Source organism: Pseudophryne corroboree, chromosome 5, assembly GCF_028390025.1.
Source record: "Pseudophryne corroboree isolate aPseCor3 chromosome 5, aPseCor3.hap2, whole genome shotgun sequence".
Lineage (NCBI taxonomy): Eukaryota > Metazoa > Chordata > Amphibia > Anura > Myobatrachidae > Pseudophryne > Pseudophryne corroboree.
In genome coordinates, this window is record NC_086448.1 from 557,321,727 (window position 1) to 557,341,404 (window position 19,678).

A 19,678-nucleotide genomic window follows, 5' to 3' on the forward strand; every position below is an offset into this window, starting at 1 on the left:
TAATTCCATCTTGCACCTCTTTTTTCTTTTCTTTTTCTTTGCATCATGTGCTGATTGGGGAGGGTTTTTTGGAAGGGACATCCTGCGTGACACTGCAGTGCCACTCCTAGATGGGCCCGGTGTTTGTGTCGGCCACTAGGGTCGCTAATCTTACTCACACAGCTACCTCATTGCGCCTCTTTTTTTCTTTGCGTCATGTGCTGTTTGGGGAGGGTTTTTTGGAAGGGACATCCTGCGTGACACTGCAGTGCCACTCCTAGATGTGCCCGGTGTTTGTGTCGGCCACTAGGGTCGCTAATCTTACTCACACAGTCAGCTACCTCATTGCGCCTCTTTTTTTCTTTGCGTCATGTGCTGTTTGGGGAGGGTTTTTTGGAAGGGCCATCCTGCGTGACACTGCAGTGCCACTCCTAGATGGGCCCGGTGTTTGTGTCGGCCACTAGGGTCGCTTATCTTTCTCACACAGTCAGCTACCTCATTGCGCCTCTTTTTTTCTTTGCGTCATGTGCTGTTTGGGGAGGGTTTTTTGGAAGGGACATCCTGCGTGACACTGCAGTGCCACTCCTAGATGGGCCCGGTGTTTGTGTCGGCCACTAGGGTCGCTAATCTTACTCACACAGCTACCTCATTGCGCCTCTTTTTTTCTTTGCGTCATGTGCTGTTTGGGGAGGGTTTTTTGGAAGGGACATCCTGCGTGACACTGCAGTGCCACTCCTAGATGGGCCCGGTGTTTGTGTCGGCCACTAGGGTCGCTTATCTTACTCACACAGCGACCTCGGTGCAAATTTTAGGACTAAAAATAATATTGTGAGGTGTGATGTGTTCAGAATAGGCTGAAAATGAGTGTAAATTATGTTTTTTGAGGTTAATAATACTTTGGGATCAAAATTACCCCCAAATTCTATGATTTAAGCTGTTTTTTAGGGTTTTTTGAAAAAAACACCCGAATCCAAAACACACCCGAATCCGACAAAAATAATTCGGTGAGGTTTTGCCAAAACGCGTTCGAACCCAAAACACGGCCGCGGAACCGAACCCAAAACCAAAACACAAAACCCGAAAAATTTCAGGCGCTCATCTCTACGAAAAACCCGAACCATGCAACTTTCCACGAACCCTTTCCCTAACTGCCGGGACCCCCCGTGACTCCTGTGAAAGAGGGTCCCTTCAGCCAATCAGGGAGCTCCACGTCGTGGCACTCTCCTGATTGGCTGTGCGCTCCTGAGCTGTCAGTCAGGCTGCGCACGGCAGAGATACAATGTAGCGCATAGGCGCTCCATTGTATCCAATGGTGGGAACTTTGCGGTCAGCGGTTGACCGCGAGTAACCTGGTTCTATTCCGCCATCGTGTATTGGCGTGGACCACCACCCAAGGGTTTCTGACCTGCAGTCGGGATTCCGTCTGTCGGCATTTCAATGACTGTCGGGATTTTGGTGTTGAGATTTCGGCCACCGGGATCCCTACAGTCAGGAATATAACTGCATACCAATGGAGCAATCGCCAGCTGTGATTTGTCACAGACCAGCCCACCATGCATCATGCCACGAGGAGCATGGCTACATCTGTATGTGTATATATATATATATATATATATATATATATATATGTATATATATATATATAAACACAGATTCCCAAGTGCGCTAAAGTAGAATGTAATTACACAGTTCTTCCAGCGTTATTTTCGGCGGAATGTAGACTGGAGGGTATTTAAATCTGGGGACCTGTAACAGATACCCCTCACCAAATAGTCATCCAAACAAGAGGCCAACAGGCCAATTAGTAAAAAGTTATTTTAATAACATATACACAGTTCAAAGTATAAAATTGTGTCAATAAAATGCAACTAAAAGAGTACACAGCCAACACGTTTGTAAGGTGGAATCTAGATATCCCCTCACCTTTTGCAAGGTGCGAGCTCGACAGGGAGTATCTTTACAGACTAGGTTGTGATTCTCTGACTGACAAAATATATATACATATGTATATACTGTATATAGTACAAAGTCCTAAATAATGAAATGTGTTGGTCGTGGCTATGATGTGGCCTATTTGAGGTCATCCACTGTTCTCCAGAGCCAGCGGTGATCCATGTGTTCAAAGATCTGTTTGAGGTCATCCACGGTGGAAGGACTAAGGGCCTAATTCAGAATTGATCGCAGCAGCAAATTTGTTAGCGTTTGGGCAAAACCATGTGCACTGCAGGTGTGGCAGATATAACATTTGCAGTGAGAGTTAGAGTTATATTTGGGTGGGTTATTTTGTTTCTGTGCAGGGTAAATACTGGCTGCTTTATTTTTACACTACAATTTAGATTTCAGTTTGAACACACCCAACCCAAATCTAACTCTCTGTGCACATATTATATCTACCCCCCCCCCCCCTGCAGTGCACATGATTTTGCCCAACTGCTAACAAATTTGCTGCTGCGATCAACTCTGAATTAGGCCCCATGTGCACTGCAGGGGTGGCAGATATAACATGTGCAGAGAGAGTTAGATTTGGGTGGGGTGTGTTCAAACTGAAATCTAGATTGCAGTGTAAAAATAAAGCAGCCAGTATTTACCCTACACAGAAGCAAAATAACCCACCCAAATCTAACTCTCACACCTGCAGTGCACATGGGGGGTCATTCCGAGTTGTTCGCTCGTTATTTTTTTCTCGCAACGGAGCGATTAGTCGCTAATGCGCATGCGCAATGTCCGCAGTGCGACTGCGCCAAGTAAATTTGCTATGCAGTTAGGAATTTTACTCACGGCATTACAAGGTTTTTTCTTCGTTCTGGTGATCGTAATGTGATTGACAGGAAGTGGGTGTTTCTGGGCGGAAACAGGCCGTTTTATGGGAGTGTGTGAAAAAATGCTACCGTTTCTGGGAAAAACGCGGGAGTGGCTGGAGAAACGGAGGAGTGTCTGGGCGAACGCTGGGTGTGTTTGTGACGTCAAACCAGGAACGACAAGCACTGAACTGATCGCACTGGCAGAGTAAGTCTCGAGCTACTCAGAAACTGCACAGAGAAGTCTTTTCGCAATATTGCGAATCTTTCGGTCGCAATTTTGATAAGCTAAGATTCACTCCCAGTAGGCGGCGGCTTAGCGTGTGCAAAGCTGCTAAAAGCAGCTTGCGAGCGAACAACTCGGAATGAGGGCCCTGGTTTTGCCCAACTGCTAACAAATTTGCTGCCGCGATCAACTCTGAATTACCCCCCAAGTCTGCAGATTTTAACCTTGATGCTTGTGAGCAGTTATTACAAGTAAAGTTAGATTGAACTTTTAATTAATTGAATTTGTATTTGTAAGTGCCTCTCCTTGTTGTTTTTCCTTTTATATATATATATATATATATATATATATATATATATATATATATTAATTAGAGGTTTTTGTTACCTAGTATTGCACTTTAAACTTAATAATTTTGGATATGACAGGAATTGTTGTATCCAAAATATATTTTTACTTCAACTTATTCTTAAAATAATAATAGTCGGCAGCAACTCCAATGATTGGTCTTCTACCTGAATTGACCTTTTGCAAGAATCTAAAGTTATTGTTTCTTTGGGGTGTGCCTAATTTTTATGACCTTCTAAGAATTGAGATAATGAACCTCTTATACTAATTCAAAAACAAGTAAAATGGTATGTCTTTTTCTTCTCAATTACATTTTTCTGTGGGTATTTGGTAGATGAATTCTCCATTTCCTTTACGGATCCCAATACTATATCACCCAACGCGTTTCGTCATTTAAGACTTCATCAGGGGTGTATTTAGTATACATTTCTCAAATTAGTATTGAAGTGGCTGTCATTAAAGTGCTCTTCTTGATTTTTCTTTTATTCAAATTAGTATCAGTGGCTGGACAGTATCATTGGCTGGTGCCTCCTGTCTTGTAGTATGTAGCTACCTATGAGTTTTTCCTCAGGGAATTTAATTATCCTTTTCCCAAGGATTCTATTTTTCCAGAGTATTCTATCCTGTATTCAGCTGAGTATCTGCCCCAAGGGCTAACCTCTAGTGTATATTTTTCTAATTTTCCAATTGTTATTAACGGCCAAGTTTGCAGAAGAATAAGGTTTATAGATGTCCCACTGGTTTTTCTAATTCTTAAATATAGTGATTTCCTTCCTGGTCTGTCCTACTCCCTTGTCTGTCAGATAATGAACATATATATATATATATATATATATATATATAGGGTCAGAGCAATGTGCGGCACTCAGGATTACAGAAACAAATAATCACCACTGGCTGTCCAATCAACGTTTCAATTTTACTTGAAAATTGTCATCAGGATCCTGATGACAATTTTCAAGTAAAATTGAAACGTTGATTGGACAGCCAGTGGTGATTATTTGTTTCTGTAATCCTGAGTGCCGCACATTGCTCTGACCCTATTTGCCATTTTGGAAAGTGAGGGCACCAGGGACCACAGCACAAGTTATTGGAGTACCGGACCGTTTGCAGCATATATATATATATATATATATATATATGTGTGTGTGTGTGTACAATGGTGCAGCACTCCAGGTCACATATATGCTTGCAATTGTGAAATTTTTCAAGACAACAGAAGTGCTGCACCATTGTGTGTGTTACTGTCGTATGATCTGTGTGGGCACAGTATTATTTATGCAGAGGGAGAGCTGGACAACAACACGCCTAAATATGTGATCTTTGGGGCTGAAATATTTATCAGAATTGACAGATTACCTGTTTTAAACAGAAAGTGCCCAAAATGATAAGCCTATAAAGTGTGATCAAATGCAAAAGCCTTCAATAAGAAAATATATCTTGCAAGAGGAAAGAAAGGTTTTAAAAAGAAATACAGGGTTTAAATAGTCTTTTAAAGTTAGCACTATAAAGCAAGAAAGTATCTTGACTGTAGAATAGCTGGTTGGATTCATTATAATAGTAATGAGACATTTAATTAGGGGAGCTAAGAGGGTGCTCAGAAAATGATCACTTGCCAGTTGGGGCTTACTCAGCTTAGCTAAACCGTAGCAATCCTGGAGCAGCATTATCCAGATTGTTATTGTGCAAATGAGAGCTTATGAAAGCATATAGTTTATATTGAAGAAACAAAATAAAAGCTATGACATTACAGTAGCATGATGGAATAAATGAAAAATAATTTCTTATAAATAAATCACTATCGGAGGGTTTATGAACACTTACATTATATTTGCAAACTTACTGTCATTGAAATCTAAAGAATGTAAATTTATTAGCAAGAAGTCTAAAGAGAATCTCAAACACTTATTGATAAGGTTTAGGGATTGTACGTTTTCAAGATATACTGTAATTCCATAGTTCATGCAAAAAAATGTAACTTTTGTTTCCAGTAATTCAATATTTTTAAATCTCTGAAAGGACAACAAATAACTGATTTACATATTCAGTACACTAAGTATCTGGGTATCTACATCTTATAAATGAGAACGTTTGTCTGATTGCGATTAACTCTAAACACTGAACCAATTGCGATGCAGTTGTCACCGTTGTGTAAGTAATTTTCCCAGGCAGGTTGTAGGTTAAGTATCATCACGATCGGATATCAGGGGGACTGTGGGCAGGAAGGGGTCCCCTGCACTGCTCTTGGCAAGTTGTCAGCAACAGCCATACGTTCAATAGTGACCGCTGAGAATATTGTTGCACATGTGTACAGTGATAGACTTATTTGTAGGTAAGCATCATTAGTTAGTACTTCTTTGGACCAAAATCTATAAATGTAGGTCAAAGAGCCATTGAAAAGAAAAAAAAAAAGAAAATGGTTTATTTTTGTTGAAGTTTCACAATGCCTAGGAGAAAATCTTCACACTAAAAGAGTGCGCATTGCGAGTAGAAATTATGTTAGCCCAGAGAGAGAACATCGCCTCTAAGAAGACAGAGACATGTATTCTCAGTGTCAAACAGAAACTTTGCAGCAGATAACTATTCGCCTAGCCTTGCAAAGAGAGAGAACACATTTACGTACGTAGGCAAGGGGAAACCTCTGAAGAAAATGAAATTCCATTATCACTGACTTCCATCCAAGTGGAATCAGGTACTGCAACTAGTAATATATAATTTAAGGTCCTGACATAATAGGGAGATATGTATCAAATCTTCTGACAAAACAAAGAGCCCACAGCAACCAATCATCTTCTAGTGTAGCTGTCATTTTATTGCTTGATAACTGATAGAAGCTGATTGGCTACCATAGGTAACTTCTCCTCTTTTACTCTTTCAAAGGCTAGATAGTATACATCTTCCCCATAAAGAGTACATTCCATGTGCATAATTCTACAGTGTTCTAAAAATGTAGTGAAACGGCCTAGTGTTATATGTATTGATTTATACGGCAAGAATATTATTCAATGATCTAGATAAAGTACTATGCATTTTATTCAAAACAAAATTTTAGATACTGTAACAGTAATAGACCAGAGCTCTAATGGTGCAGATAACAGGAAGACACATAGCTGTTCTCACATGATACAAATGACTTGAGGAGATGCATTCCTTGTATAGGCAGTAGAATGAAATCTTGCAACAAGTTTGAAGATCCTAGGCATAGAGGAGAATGACTCAGATGAATTGGACTGTGTGTGTGTTATAGAGGGGGGTTTAATAGCACTTCTATCTTACCCTTGTCTGGATGGGGGGCTGCTCTTGCTAAGGGAGTCCAGTACTTGTTGGGTCTAATTCAGATGTGGTTAGAGTGGCTATCGCTGCTGCTTACATGGAATCAGCAATGATAGCACTTATATGTTAATACAGCAGGAGACATCATGCCTCCTGCTTGCATTAGTGATCCAAGCAGTATCCTAGGACACTGCATTGGATCATCAGTGACACCATCGGCCATCTGCATGACCCTATAGTTGCAAGCAAGCTGGTCACCACAGGTCTTACCAAGATTCCAGGAAATTCCCATCCTCCAACAGAGATCCTGGCCTCAGCACTCTTCAGACAATGGCGGCAACATGCCTCAGTTTTGGGAACTGGAGGCCATCACTGCCCCCTCCTTACTGCCAAATGACATCAAACTGTCAATCCCTGTGCAGCATGGTTGTGGTGCATATGCAAAGTACTGAACATTGCTATTCCAACAAGACCGTTGTTGAAAATACTTTGAAGGCGGAGAATGAGCACTCATTTAAGAATGTGTATGTATTCTACTGTATACTCGTATCTGATACTGAAATATGTAGAATGAATCTTGCAAAAATTGTATGTAAATAAAATTTATTTATTCGGTGTAATATGATGATGCTGAATTATTCATAAATGAATTGAGATCTCCTAATATTGTAGCTGGGTGAAAATTTAGTTCATTATTATTGAAATCTAGCAATAATATTTACACATCAGAGAACTCTTATGTGAATGTAAAGTACACATTTAGTGGGGGAGATTTACTAAGAATTGTGTTTGGTCAATTCTCAGCGATAATGCAGTGATTTTGCAAATCGGGAATTTAATAATGGCCAATTCGCATATCAAACATGAATTCAAAGACCAAATCACAGCAAGTCACCATCAAATTAAACATTGTCAAAACAAATGGGAAAAGAAACCACAGCGCTGCCTTCACATAAACTGTTGATAAATGATGAGCCGTTAGCTATATATACAAATCTTCCCAAGTGGCAGGATTTATATCTCGATGTACACTGCAAGCCAATTGCAATACTCTCCCAATGAAGAGACACTTACTTTAATAAGCTGGACGCTTTCACATAAAGGTATTTTTCAGCTTCAAAGCAGACAACTGTCTAGCAAGTGTTGAGCCAGCGACCCAGACCTTGCAGTGATCATACAAGACATAGAAGGTTGATCTCAGTCAAAAAGGATTTATTCATACAACCATAAAAAACACATAGATAAAACAGAAAATTAAGGGGAAACAGAGTCGTACCCTCCCTGGGAAGAGGCAAAGCAACAAATTGGGTTAAAAAATATTTAAAAACACAAAACAACACCCAAAATGTTATTTTTGACTGTCGGCCTTTTGACCTTGTCAACCTTTTGATTGTCAAGCTTTTGACCCTGTCGACCTTTTAACTGTTGACCTTTTGACCCTGTCGGACTTTTGCTGTCGACCTAATGACTGTCTATCTTTTTAATGTCTATCTTCTGTATCAGAACCCCACAGACCAGCCAACACACAGTAGCGTGTGCTGGCTGGAGCCCAATGCTGCTGCTATTGTTGCTGGCAGTACGGGGAAAGGGGGTGGGGGGGCAGAGGTCGGCAGTGGACATGGGTAATTAGTACCCACTCCATCTCCTCTCGGCTGCAGTGTGTGCGGCATTTCCCTCCCACTCCTCTCAGGCAATGCAGGGAATCACTGATTCTGTAATTTCCAGTCTCAGCTGCTGCTGGCGGCGGAGGCTGGAGAGGGAAGATGACAGCTTCAGAGCTGTGGCATAGCTGCTTCATCCGGGGGCACTGTCTCCTGTCATTTTCTACAAAAAAATATTACAAAATAGAAATTTTGGCTTTGATTTTATGACCCTTATTTAACTATTTGTGTACTACTCCTACTACCTCACTTTTTAACATCTTTTAAAATTTCCTGATGATGTCTAGAGGTACTAGACAAGGATGCTTCATCTCCCCCCTGTTGTTTAATGTTTCTTTGGACCTGATGCTACGTATTTTACAAAATTGGAAAACCTTTCGAGGAATACAAATAGGACAAAAGACTCCTAACAATTTTGCTTTAGCAGATGATCTGCTGTTTTGTGTCTCTAACTCAGCTTCAGCTCTATGCCCTCTCATTGCTCGGATTGCAGAATTTAAATTTGTGTTTTGCCCTTTCCCTGGGTAGATGGGCACCTCTAAATAATACACAGCAACCAGGAAAACAGCACACCAGTCCAGGGTTTTTGTGCAATCTAGCCATGACTATCGTAAAGTACAAAACAAAACATAGAAATAAATCCTAGCCCATCTGGGCACTTATACCCCTACCACAAACACTGTATGCACAGTACATACAGTCAGTAAATCACAGTGTCTCATAACAGGCCTGTTGCCTGTTTCCCCATGTAGTGAGACCTAGGCCAAGCCCTAACTCAGCTTATATCAGCATCTTACAGGTGCAGGCAATAATTAGCCTGCTCTCAGGCTGAAGGCCTAAAGACCCGAAATGGGCCTCTTGGATGGAGCCCATCCTTATCTCTGACATCCACACCCCAAAAAGCAAAATCTCTACTCAAGTTTGTTTACCAAATAGACATTTCCTGGGGGTTTCAAATACATAGGCCACAAACCTGGGACAAATATATCTCTCTTTTATCTCCCAAACAGCTGTACTGTTTGTACAGCTCTGCTGCACATGTGTTCGCACACTTGCACAGCTAAAATACACTCCCCTTAGGCGGCGACCATCTGATCACAGCAGTGCAAAAATTGATTGCTAGCGATCAGGTCTGAATTAGGCCCATAGTGCAATGTATGGGACATGCTGCTGGGGTGGCATGTGACACTTAGGGCATTTGGGGCACATAGGGGAATATTGTCCAATAGTATTCACCTTTATTGCTCCAGCTATTCATTTTTTTCCAAATATGACCAAGGGTGATTATTTTGGACAAATTCATCTTTTTGGTCTAATTCCCTAAATTCTTGTTTTCCCTACAATCCTTGACATTCCTTCCCACTACTTCAGATAAGACATGGAATAATACCTTGTTTGTTCCTTTAGCTGGCAAGAAAGATGATCCTTATTAGTCTTATTAAACTCCAACAAACAACTTGTGATGGCGATGTAAATTTTCCAAACATTATGCATTATAGTTATGCAGCTCATATGCCATACCTCTGTAATTGGCTCACATATATATGCAATACATATGCTAATGATTCATTAGAATTTGGTTTTCTAATTGATATAAGTTCATCAAATTTTTAATATTGTCATGACCAAGAAGCTTTTCTGTATAACCCCCATGCTTAACTTTGGTTTATTTTACATGTCAGATTTCAGTTGAACCCTTACAAAACCATCCATCTATCTTTCACGCATAATCCTGACTTTCAGAATGTCATGGCTGCCCAGGCTACTCAAGGCTTCAGATATGTAGGTCAATTATTAGACAACTCCTCAATTTCAGCCCTTAGTTACTCTTTGGAGACTACCTTGTTTTCTTGTGTTGGATTCTCAATTGCAGCTTTTTCTCAGGCCCAAACTTTTGTCATTTTTCTTTTGAATTTTTTCCCCTCATCTAGACTTGGATAACCTACAGTACTTAATAAATTATTGTTACAATCCCCTCCTGCTAAATGAGCCATAGTCATACCCTATGATTGATTTTTTTAACCTTACCATTAGACCAAAGGTTGCTCTCCTCTGGTCTGCAACCTTGGTTCTCTCATTTCCTTCATTTAGACATGTATGACCTATTACAGGCCCTTCACACATGAATAAAGATACTTCCCTTCTCAAGATATGCATAGATGTTCCTCAACATATTTCATCATGGTTATTTATCGTCTTATAGAAGATATACTGTATTATTAGCCTTAGTTCAGATTTCCATTGCCCAAAGTATGGAGGTTCTGATGTTAATTTTTTCCATTGTCTATGGTCCTGTCTGGTTATTAGGGGGTTTTAGATCCATGTCTGCAGGCTTGCTTTGGATAGCTTACTCAATTATGTTCCCATGTATCCTGAATGGGCTTTCCTAGAGATACTTCCACAAGGCATACAAGTTTCTAAAGGTGGGAAAAAATTGCTCCTGGCTGTATCAGCAAATTATTTTTCCTTATGTGTATGGATTGGATAGGAGATTCTCTCCAGAAAGAGAAATGCACAAAATATTTTCTGAGATACAGTATGGGAAAGCTGCATTGACTCCCAACCTACCTCTACCAAGGAACATATTTGGAAATGCTTCCAAACCACCCTCTTATGAAAACTGTATATTCCTACAGGACCCTCCTATCATTATATGATTCTCAATCCGGTATTCTTATCTTCTTTATTTTATCACTTGAAACATAGATGCACATACAATTTTTATTTATTATATTTATAATACCATTTTATTTTTACATATTTTTAGTATATCAATATTAACATGTTTGCCAATGTTAATAAATTATGTATATGTTTATTGTGACATTGTAGCACATTTGTTGTGACATTCTTCAATGATATGCATTTGCTCCATTAAAAAAAAATAATAATAATAATAATAATTCAACATTTGCCTACAGTATGTCAGTTCAAAAAGAAAAAAACACATCAGCATACAATATTTTTGCTATGAAACCTGTGAAATAACCACACTAGTAGGATGCATCTGTTTGTGGTGCATATCATTTGCATGCTCAACCATAAAACATGTCACTTTGAGGTGAAATATGTGACTGTATTTGGCCCTTACACTATTTCATTAACATGTCAGTGTATTACAACTTTTTTCACATAAAAAGTAAACAAAATGTGTTCTCTTGTTTTAAGGTGTGTTATGTTTTAAATTAAGGTTTTTAATATGTTTTATTTTGTCAATGCCAGCATACAATGTTTGATACTCTCTGTTTATTAAAGTGGTATAGCAAAAAATAACAAATGCTTTAATTAGGCCACAAACAGACATGTCAATAACTGTGCTTTATTTTGAGCATACAAATATAAAAAGAGTACTTTGTTTACAGCATACAAATATAACAACAAAAAAACATTTTTTCAGTGTACAAATATATAAGAAAATAGAAGTGTCTTTTCAGCAAATGATAAAATATTTATTTCAGCATACAAATATAAACTTAAAAAACTAGGCAATTCTTTTCGGCATACAGATATAACTGTTCAACATCTAATTTATTATTCTTGTGATTGTCTCCTTCTAGGTGTCTGACTAGTGTAGGTTAAAGAGTGACTTGGAAATTCAGCATTACCTCTGGTGCGGGCCTCAAACCTGGGTGGTTTTTTGCGCAGGTGAGGGGTTTAAACTGGTACTGGTGCAACTTGTTGCCTCAGCGAGCCAGCTAACAATTTGTGTCCTAAATTACATAATGTTTTGGTTCATGTCCCTAAGAACATTGGTTTGAACTTGGAACGTTAATAAAAAAAACTTTCCTGAAAACTAAAATTTGTATTTGTTTATGCCTCTAACACATGGTGGTTTGATTCCAGGATTCTTGACATTATTTTAAAATTACCAATTACATTTGTATTGAGCTTACTCACTTTTTTCATTTAGGTGTATAAAGCTGCTGTCTCGCCAACGCAAATGCCTGGTAATTTCTAACAAGTGTCTCATTTGTCTGTCCATTAGTGCCACATGACAGTCATGGAATGCTGCCATGGCAGAGATGAAGGCAGAGGCAGCATCAGCAGGTGTCTTTGTTGGTGGCTCTTGTAAGCAGGCTTGGACTGGCCCACAGGGGTACAGGGGAAACCACCAGTGGGCCCCACTGCCTGGGGGCCCACCTCCTGCTCTAAGGATCAGGTTCCAGACTATGCACTTGAATTATACATCATACATATGTTACCTTATACTGGACTATGGTGTATTGTCTACAGTGCATTGCTGTTATTAATCTGGTACATTATGCATGCAGCAGCTGAATTTATTGTATATATTTATGAAGGGGCCAGACATTGCACTCTCTAATGGTTAGTCAACCCAATGAAGTGCAGACTGGTCACACCCCTAACTTGGGCCCCTACTACTGCATTACTCCGGTAGTCCCTACATGCCCCAGTCCAAAACTGCCTGTAAGTATGGTCTGGCTGGTCTTGGTGTGGCTGGAAACATCTTTCTTATTAAATGACATCTTGTGTTTCCTCAGGATCACCAAGTGGCTATAATGTTAGGGATATTGACTTCGTGGAACTAAAGGAAAACATTAGATTAGTAGGACTAGTATTAGTATGATTAAATAGATGAGAAAAAGAAGAATGACTAGTTGTAGACTATAGCCCAAAAATAGAAAAGTTAAAAAAAATCAGACAGGCCTTCCCCAGACAACAACAAACAGCTTACCAGTCCAATATGCTGATGTTTAGCTTTGTACACCAAATGTATGGGGTCATTCCGAGTTGATCGTAGCTGTGCTAAATTTAGCACAGCGACGATCGTAAAGTGCATGTCAGTGCCGCCCCCCCCCCCCCCCCACAAATACAAAAGCATCGCACATAGGTGATGCCTTCGTATCTGTGGAGTAACTCCCGGCCAGCGCAGCTCCTGCAGCTGGCTGGGAGTTGTGTGTAGCTGCCGCTGGCCGCAGCGGCTGCGTGAGATGTCACGCAGCCACCGTGCCACGCCCCCCCAACGGTCCAGCCACGCCAGCATTGTATATTTTTGGATTGTGTGAGGAAACCGGAGTACCCAGAGAAAACCCACGCAAGTACGGGGAGAATATACAAACTCCCTACAGTTAGGGCCATGGTGGGAATCGAACCCATGACCTCAGAGGATAAACGTACAGTTTAATAAAACAAAAACATAATATTATGTCACACTGAACACATTAAACTAACATGATAAAAGTTATCATTAGGGGTTTACTCACTCTGTTTAGGTGGCACATCCACATACATATGTGCAGAGCCTGAACCACCTCTGGAGGGATGATGGAATGCAATGGCTCTTCATATTTAAGTCACTTCTGCTGGATTGGGGAGCCACCACCAATCTACAGTACCTATGGCATTATGCCTCTGTGACCAATTTGTGTTTGACTCAACACTTGTTGTTACTGAAATACTTCTTACAGACATCCACAGAATGTTTCAGAGTCCCTGAGCAGTTCACCTACACCAAAATGTTCTGCTACATGAATGATTTCTTGTGACCACTTGTTATTGAGGTGGAACGACCAAACAAGTATTCATAATGCCTCATCACCTCTTCTACGAAGGCCACCTTCTCCTCAAATGCAAACCACATGCTGTGGCTAATCTTGGTGTTGCCCATGACTACAGAGCCATCATCATCCTCTTCCAACTCTGACTCCACCAAAGGCTGCTGCACTGAAACCGCCTCCACGTCAGACTCCATCTCCCCAGCCCTCCTGCTACTGTATAACTCTCCTCCTCCATCTCAACACAAAACACTGAATACTGAGAAATAAAATAAAAAAACAAACTACTCCAACACCACCTCACACACACTCGTCGCACAAAAACTCCACAGACACTCATAAATAATGACAAGACAACAATAAAAATTACACAGGACACAAAAAGTCTTTGGGGGGTATTAATTTTGCTCCGACAATTTCAGAGCTATCAAATTCACCCCCCTGCTTATTCAATTGCATCCATTTTGCCCGTTTTTGCCTGTTTTTAAGGCATTTTTGCCAACTTCTTTTCTTAGTGAAAAGGCATTGGCAATAAATGCCTCAAAATCGTCGAAAATGGAACATGTTTTTGTTGGTGAAGGTGGGAAAACACGTGGATTAACTGATCCACATGTTTTTCACTCCTGATAAATTTTTCTCCTAGGCAAAAAATGTCCCTGCTGTTGAATAGGGTGAATCCCCATTTGCCCTAAAAAATAGCGTAAAGTGCCATTATTTAGCCTAGGCGAAAAAACATCCTTAATTGAAAAAAAATGGCCCTTTAAAGCCTAATGAGAAAACATTAAAAGACAAGACATCTTCTACAACCAAACACCAATCACAAAATCTCCAAAAAATGTCTCCTCTCACTCCTTTCAACACAAAAGCATGTGTTTTTGGTGGTTTGGGGACATTTTTATAACAACACAGTGAAGCCACTGTAGCATATGCAAATTCCATTTGGAATGTTTGTGATTTATTCCAATTGACTCCAATTTCCGTTGTGAATTCAGGTGTAAGATCAGGCATGTTTGGGTTTTGCGTTTTGTCATGTAAGTTCTGTCATATCTCCAATATACGAATTTAGTTGCAAAAAACACGGGATACGACTGATCTTGTACACGCCGTGACACAACTAGTAATATTATTGAATGACAATACACAAGCAAATACGATTCTTAGTAAATGTGCAAGTTGTGGCACAAAATGTTCTGGTGATAATGGATCGCAGCCCAACTTGATTGTTAGCAAATTTCTCAAGTGTATTCTTTTTCTGGGTGGATACTTGGTCCAGCTTCAAAATTGCTAAATTAAGTTACAGTAAATGTAGGATATTGATGTAGTGGATTTGTCTCCTCCCTAATTCATAATACAGAATACTTTTTAAAATCTGATTGTAAGAGTAAGAAAAACAGTTCTTGCCATAATCCAAAAACCAACTGTGGGCACTAATTAGCTAATTAAACCAATATAGTAATTAGTAATGTGCACCGGAAATTTTTCGGGTTTTGTGTTTTGGTTTTGGATTTGGTTCCACGGCCGTCTTTTGGATTCGGACGCATTTTGGCAAAACCTACCTTAAAAAGTTTTGTCGGATTCGGGTGTTTTGTTTCAAAAAACCCTCAAAAACAGCTTAAATCATAGAATTTGGAGGTCATTTTGATCCCATAGTATTATTAACCTCAATAACCATAATTTCCACTCATTTCCAGTCTATTGTGAACACCTCACAATATTATTTTTAGTCCTATAATTTGCACCGAGGTCGCTGGTTGAATAAGCTAAGCGACCCAAGTGACCGGCACAAACACCTGGCCCATCTAGGAGTGGCACTGCAGTGTCAGACAGGATGGCACTTAAAAAAATTGGCCCCAAACAGCACTTGATGCAAAGAAAAGAGAAAAAGAGGTGCACTGTGGTCGCTGGATAACTAAGCTAAGCGACACAAACACCTCAATATCACAGGAATTATTCGTTCTAATCAATGGTATTGTTGGTCCAAATCACTGGAAGAAAATGACAAAATCACAGGAATTATTAGTTCTAATCAATGGTATTATTGGTCCAAATCACTGGAAGAAAATGACAAAATCACTGTAATTATTTGGCAAGATCACTGTAATTAATAATTATAAATCACTGATATTAATTGGTAAAATCTCGCTATCGCCTGCCTAGTGAAGTGGAATCTAGATGGGATTTTGTACCGGGTACACAATAACTTCATCAATTGTGTTAATCCCAATGCACTAGTGGTGGAAAACGGGCGCACATCTAACAGCGCACTGATTATACTGAGAACTGATTATACTGATCACTGATGATACTAAGGAGAACTGACACTGAGCAGCGAGAACAGCACTGGACTATTGCACTGTAGTATACTGGTCACCACAATGCAGCACTGATACTGAGCACAGATATTAAGCACTGATCAGAATACTAAAAGTGACACAGAGCTGCAAGATACAGCAATGGCCTACTGTACTGTAGTACTATATACTGGTGGTCACCACAATGCAGCACTGTACTACTATATACTGCTCACAACAATGCAGCAGATATTGTGCACTGATCAGGAGACTAGAACTGAGTCTGACACGGAGCTGCAAGATACAGCAATGGACTACTGTACTGTACTACTATATACTGGTGGTCACCACAATGCAGCACTGTACTACTATATACTGGTGGTCACCACAATGCAGCACAGATATTGAGCACTGATCAGGATACTAGAACTGAGTCTGACATGGAGCTGCAAGATACAGCAATGGCCTACTGTTCTGTAATACTATATAGTGGTGGTCACCACAATGCAGCAATGTACTATTATATACTGGTCACAACAATGCAGCAGCTATTGAGCACTGATCAGGAGAATAGAACTGAGTCTGACACGGAGCTGCAAGATACAGCAATGGCCTACTTTACTGTACTACTATATACTGGTGGTCACCACAATGCAGCACACTGAGCACAGATAGTGAGCTTTTCAGGCAGAGAACGTAGCCACGTCCTCTCCATTCAATCGACAATGCACAAGTGAAAATGGCGGTGACGCGCGGCTCTTTATATGGAATCCGAATCTCACGAGAATCCGACAGCGGGATGATGACGTTTTCCCCTGTTCGGGTTTTATGTGTTAGGCGGGAAGAACCGAGGCTGCCTCGGACCCGTATAAATCACGTGAAGTTCGTAGGGGTTCGGATCTCGATGAACCGAACCCGCTCATCTCTAATATTAATACATATTGAAAGTGAGCCAGATGATTTAGCTGCCCCCATAATGTAGGACTGGAGACCTACAATAATCAACAATACAAAATAAAATAATGGGAGCACTTAAATAACAAGTGCTGGTTTGAAAATATTAGAGTTCATTTATTAAAACACATTCATTTACAATAGGGTTAACCATAAAAACAATTTTTACATATCATAAATGCATACCATTATAATTCAATGTACATAGTTGGATGTTATAAAATAACTAGTATTCGTTGCTTAATTTTATCAACTGCAATTCAATCTCATTAATTAATAGTTATTGAAATTGTCCCAGTCATTAGCACAAAGGTATTAGTGGCAGATGTTAAATAGCATTAGTCTCAGAGCAGGAGGAAGCAGATAATTAGAATGCAGCACAGTCACAAAATGTAGTCGGTATTAGACATTTTCCCAGAAAACTGTTAATGAGTGTCAGTATTGGTGAAAAGGTTTTTAATACCTGCTAAACTCACACATTCACTTGTTTCCCAGTTTTGGATAACCTGCAGCCAGCTGGGGTGAGCGGATCAATGCTGCTGTTCCAGTGGGATCCTCCTTAGTATGTGAGTCATCACTGGGTGGCACCATACCACAAGGTAGAGGGGCCTCTACTCCTGTTATCCACCACTACCTCTATGGGGCACTACTAGTCTGCCTACATGTATCACTGGGGTGTGGTTCATTTTATCGACAGTATCTAGGTCGACAATGTTTAGGTCGACCACTATAGGTCGACAGTCACTAGGTCGACATGGATGGAAGGTCAACAGGGTTTCTAGGTCGACATGTGCTAGGTCGACAGGTCTAAAGGTCGACATGAGGGGAAAAAAAATTTTGGGTGTCGTTTTCTTCGTAGAGTGACCGGGATCCCAAATTAGTGCACCGCGTCCCCTCGCTTCGCTCGCCATGCTTCAGGCATGGTGCCTTCGCTTCGCTCGGCACACTTTACCGTTCCAATCGTAGTCCACGTGGATCGTTAAGTATGAAAAAATCCAAAAAAAAAAATGTGAAAAACTCATGTCGACCTTTAGACCTGTCGACCTAGCACGTCGACCTAGAAACCCTGTCGACCTTCCATCCACGTCGACCTAGTGACTGTCGACCTATAGTGGTCGACCTAAACATTGTCGACCTAGACACTGTCGATCTTCAGACCGGATCCCGTATCACTGCTGACTGGGAAAGTCTTCAACTTCAAGTATGGGACTTCCGGCTTCCGGGATGCATTCCACCTGTGTTACAAAGTTGTTACTCCACCCAAATGTGTTGCAGTTGCCATAATTATATGATACTTTGTAGATCTTATCTGTGGTAGTGCACATTTACAAATTAGTTTGAGAACCACTGGTTTATAGAATGTATTGCCATGGATACATATTCACAAGTCCTAGTAAAGAATAGTGATTCTGAGACTGTAGATACATACTGTAGGACTGGAGTCACAGAACATTACACTGGTAACTTTGCTCACTGTGCTGGTAAGAAATTGTGATAGAGAGGATGTTCATGACTATTATTAAGCTCTGAGCATTCATTGATCATGTGATAACATCAATGGTGCAAGTAGAAAAATGTTCTTAGTGGTACTCAGTGTACTGGAAAAATGGGCGTGGTCACGTGTCATGAGAGGGCCTGACCACATGACACTGGGGGAGTGGCTACATTACACTATGGTTGTGGCGGCACAGCACAGTCCCTTTTCTTTGCACTCTGGAGGCAAGGCTAGAAATATATAGTACTGCCTCCAGTATAATTGAAATATATATTAATAACCCCAGTATAATATAAATATATTGTAATGCCCCAGTATAATATAAATATATTGTAATGCCCCCAATTTAATAAAAATACATAGTAACACCCCCATTATAACAGGAATATATACTGTAGTAGTGCACCCATAATAATAGACACATACAGCAGTGTCCACATTACAAAATACATATATAGTAATGCCCCCATAATAGAAATATATAGTAGTGTCCACATTAAAATAAAAATATATAGTAATACCCCATAATAATAAAAAATATATAGTATTGTCCACATTACAATAGAAATATAAAGTAGTGTCCTCATTACAATCTCCTTTTTAAAGTGATCCCCGTTATCGCACATATCACGCCCAAAGTGATCAAGTTTAGCTGAATAAAGGGTTGGGCGCCTTTTTACCCAGGGTGTAACAAGCTGAAATTATGATACCACACCCATTAACAGAAACAGAACGGGTGTGGAAATGGGTGAAAAGAATTGAATACCACCCATACAGCAGTGTCCCACATTACAATAGAAATGTATAGTAATGTCCCCATAATAATAATAGACATATAAATAGTAGTGTCCCACACTACAATAGAAATATATAGTGATACCCCCAGTATAATAGAAATATATAGTAATGCCCCAAGTATAATAAATATATATATAGTAATGCCCCCAATTTGATAACAATATATAGTAATGCCTCTGTAATAACAGGAATATATACTGTAGTAGTGCCCCTGGTATAGTAGATATATATATATATATATATATATATATAGTAGTGTCCACATTACAATAGAAATATATAGTAATGCCCTCATAATAATAGAAATATATAGTAGTGTCCACATTATATAAAAAAATA

At 39.9% G+C, this 19,678-nt stretch overlaps 1 long non-coding RNA gene across 1 annotated transcript in view; it reads left to right on the forward strand.

Moving 5' to 3' along the window:
- LOC134929215 (uncharacterized) overlaps positions 1 to 12,084 on the forward strand; it is a 68,577-nt gene extending 56,493 nt beyond the window's left edge. The window contains exon 2 of the long non-coding RNA XR_010178388.1: positions 11,843 to 12,084. This is a non-coding gene — a long non-coding RNA (uncharacterized LOC134929215). The remainder of the gene's footprint in view (positions 1 to 11,842) is intronic.
- The last annotated feature ends 7,594 nt before the right edge of the window (positions 12,085 to 19,678 follow it).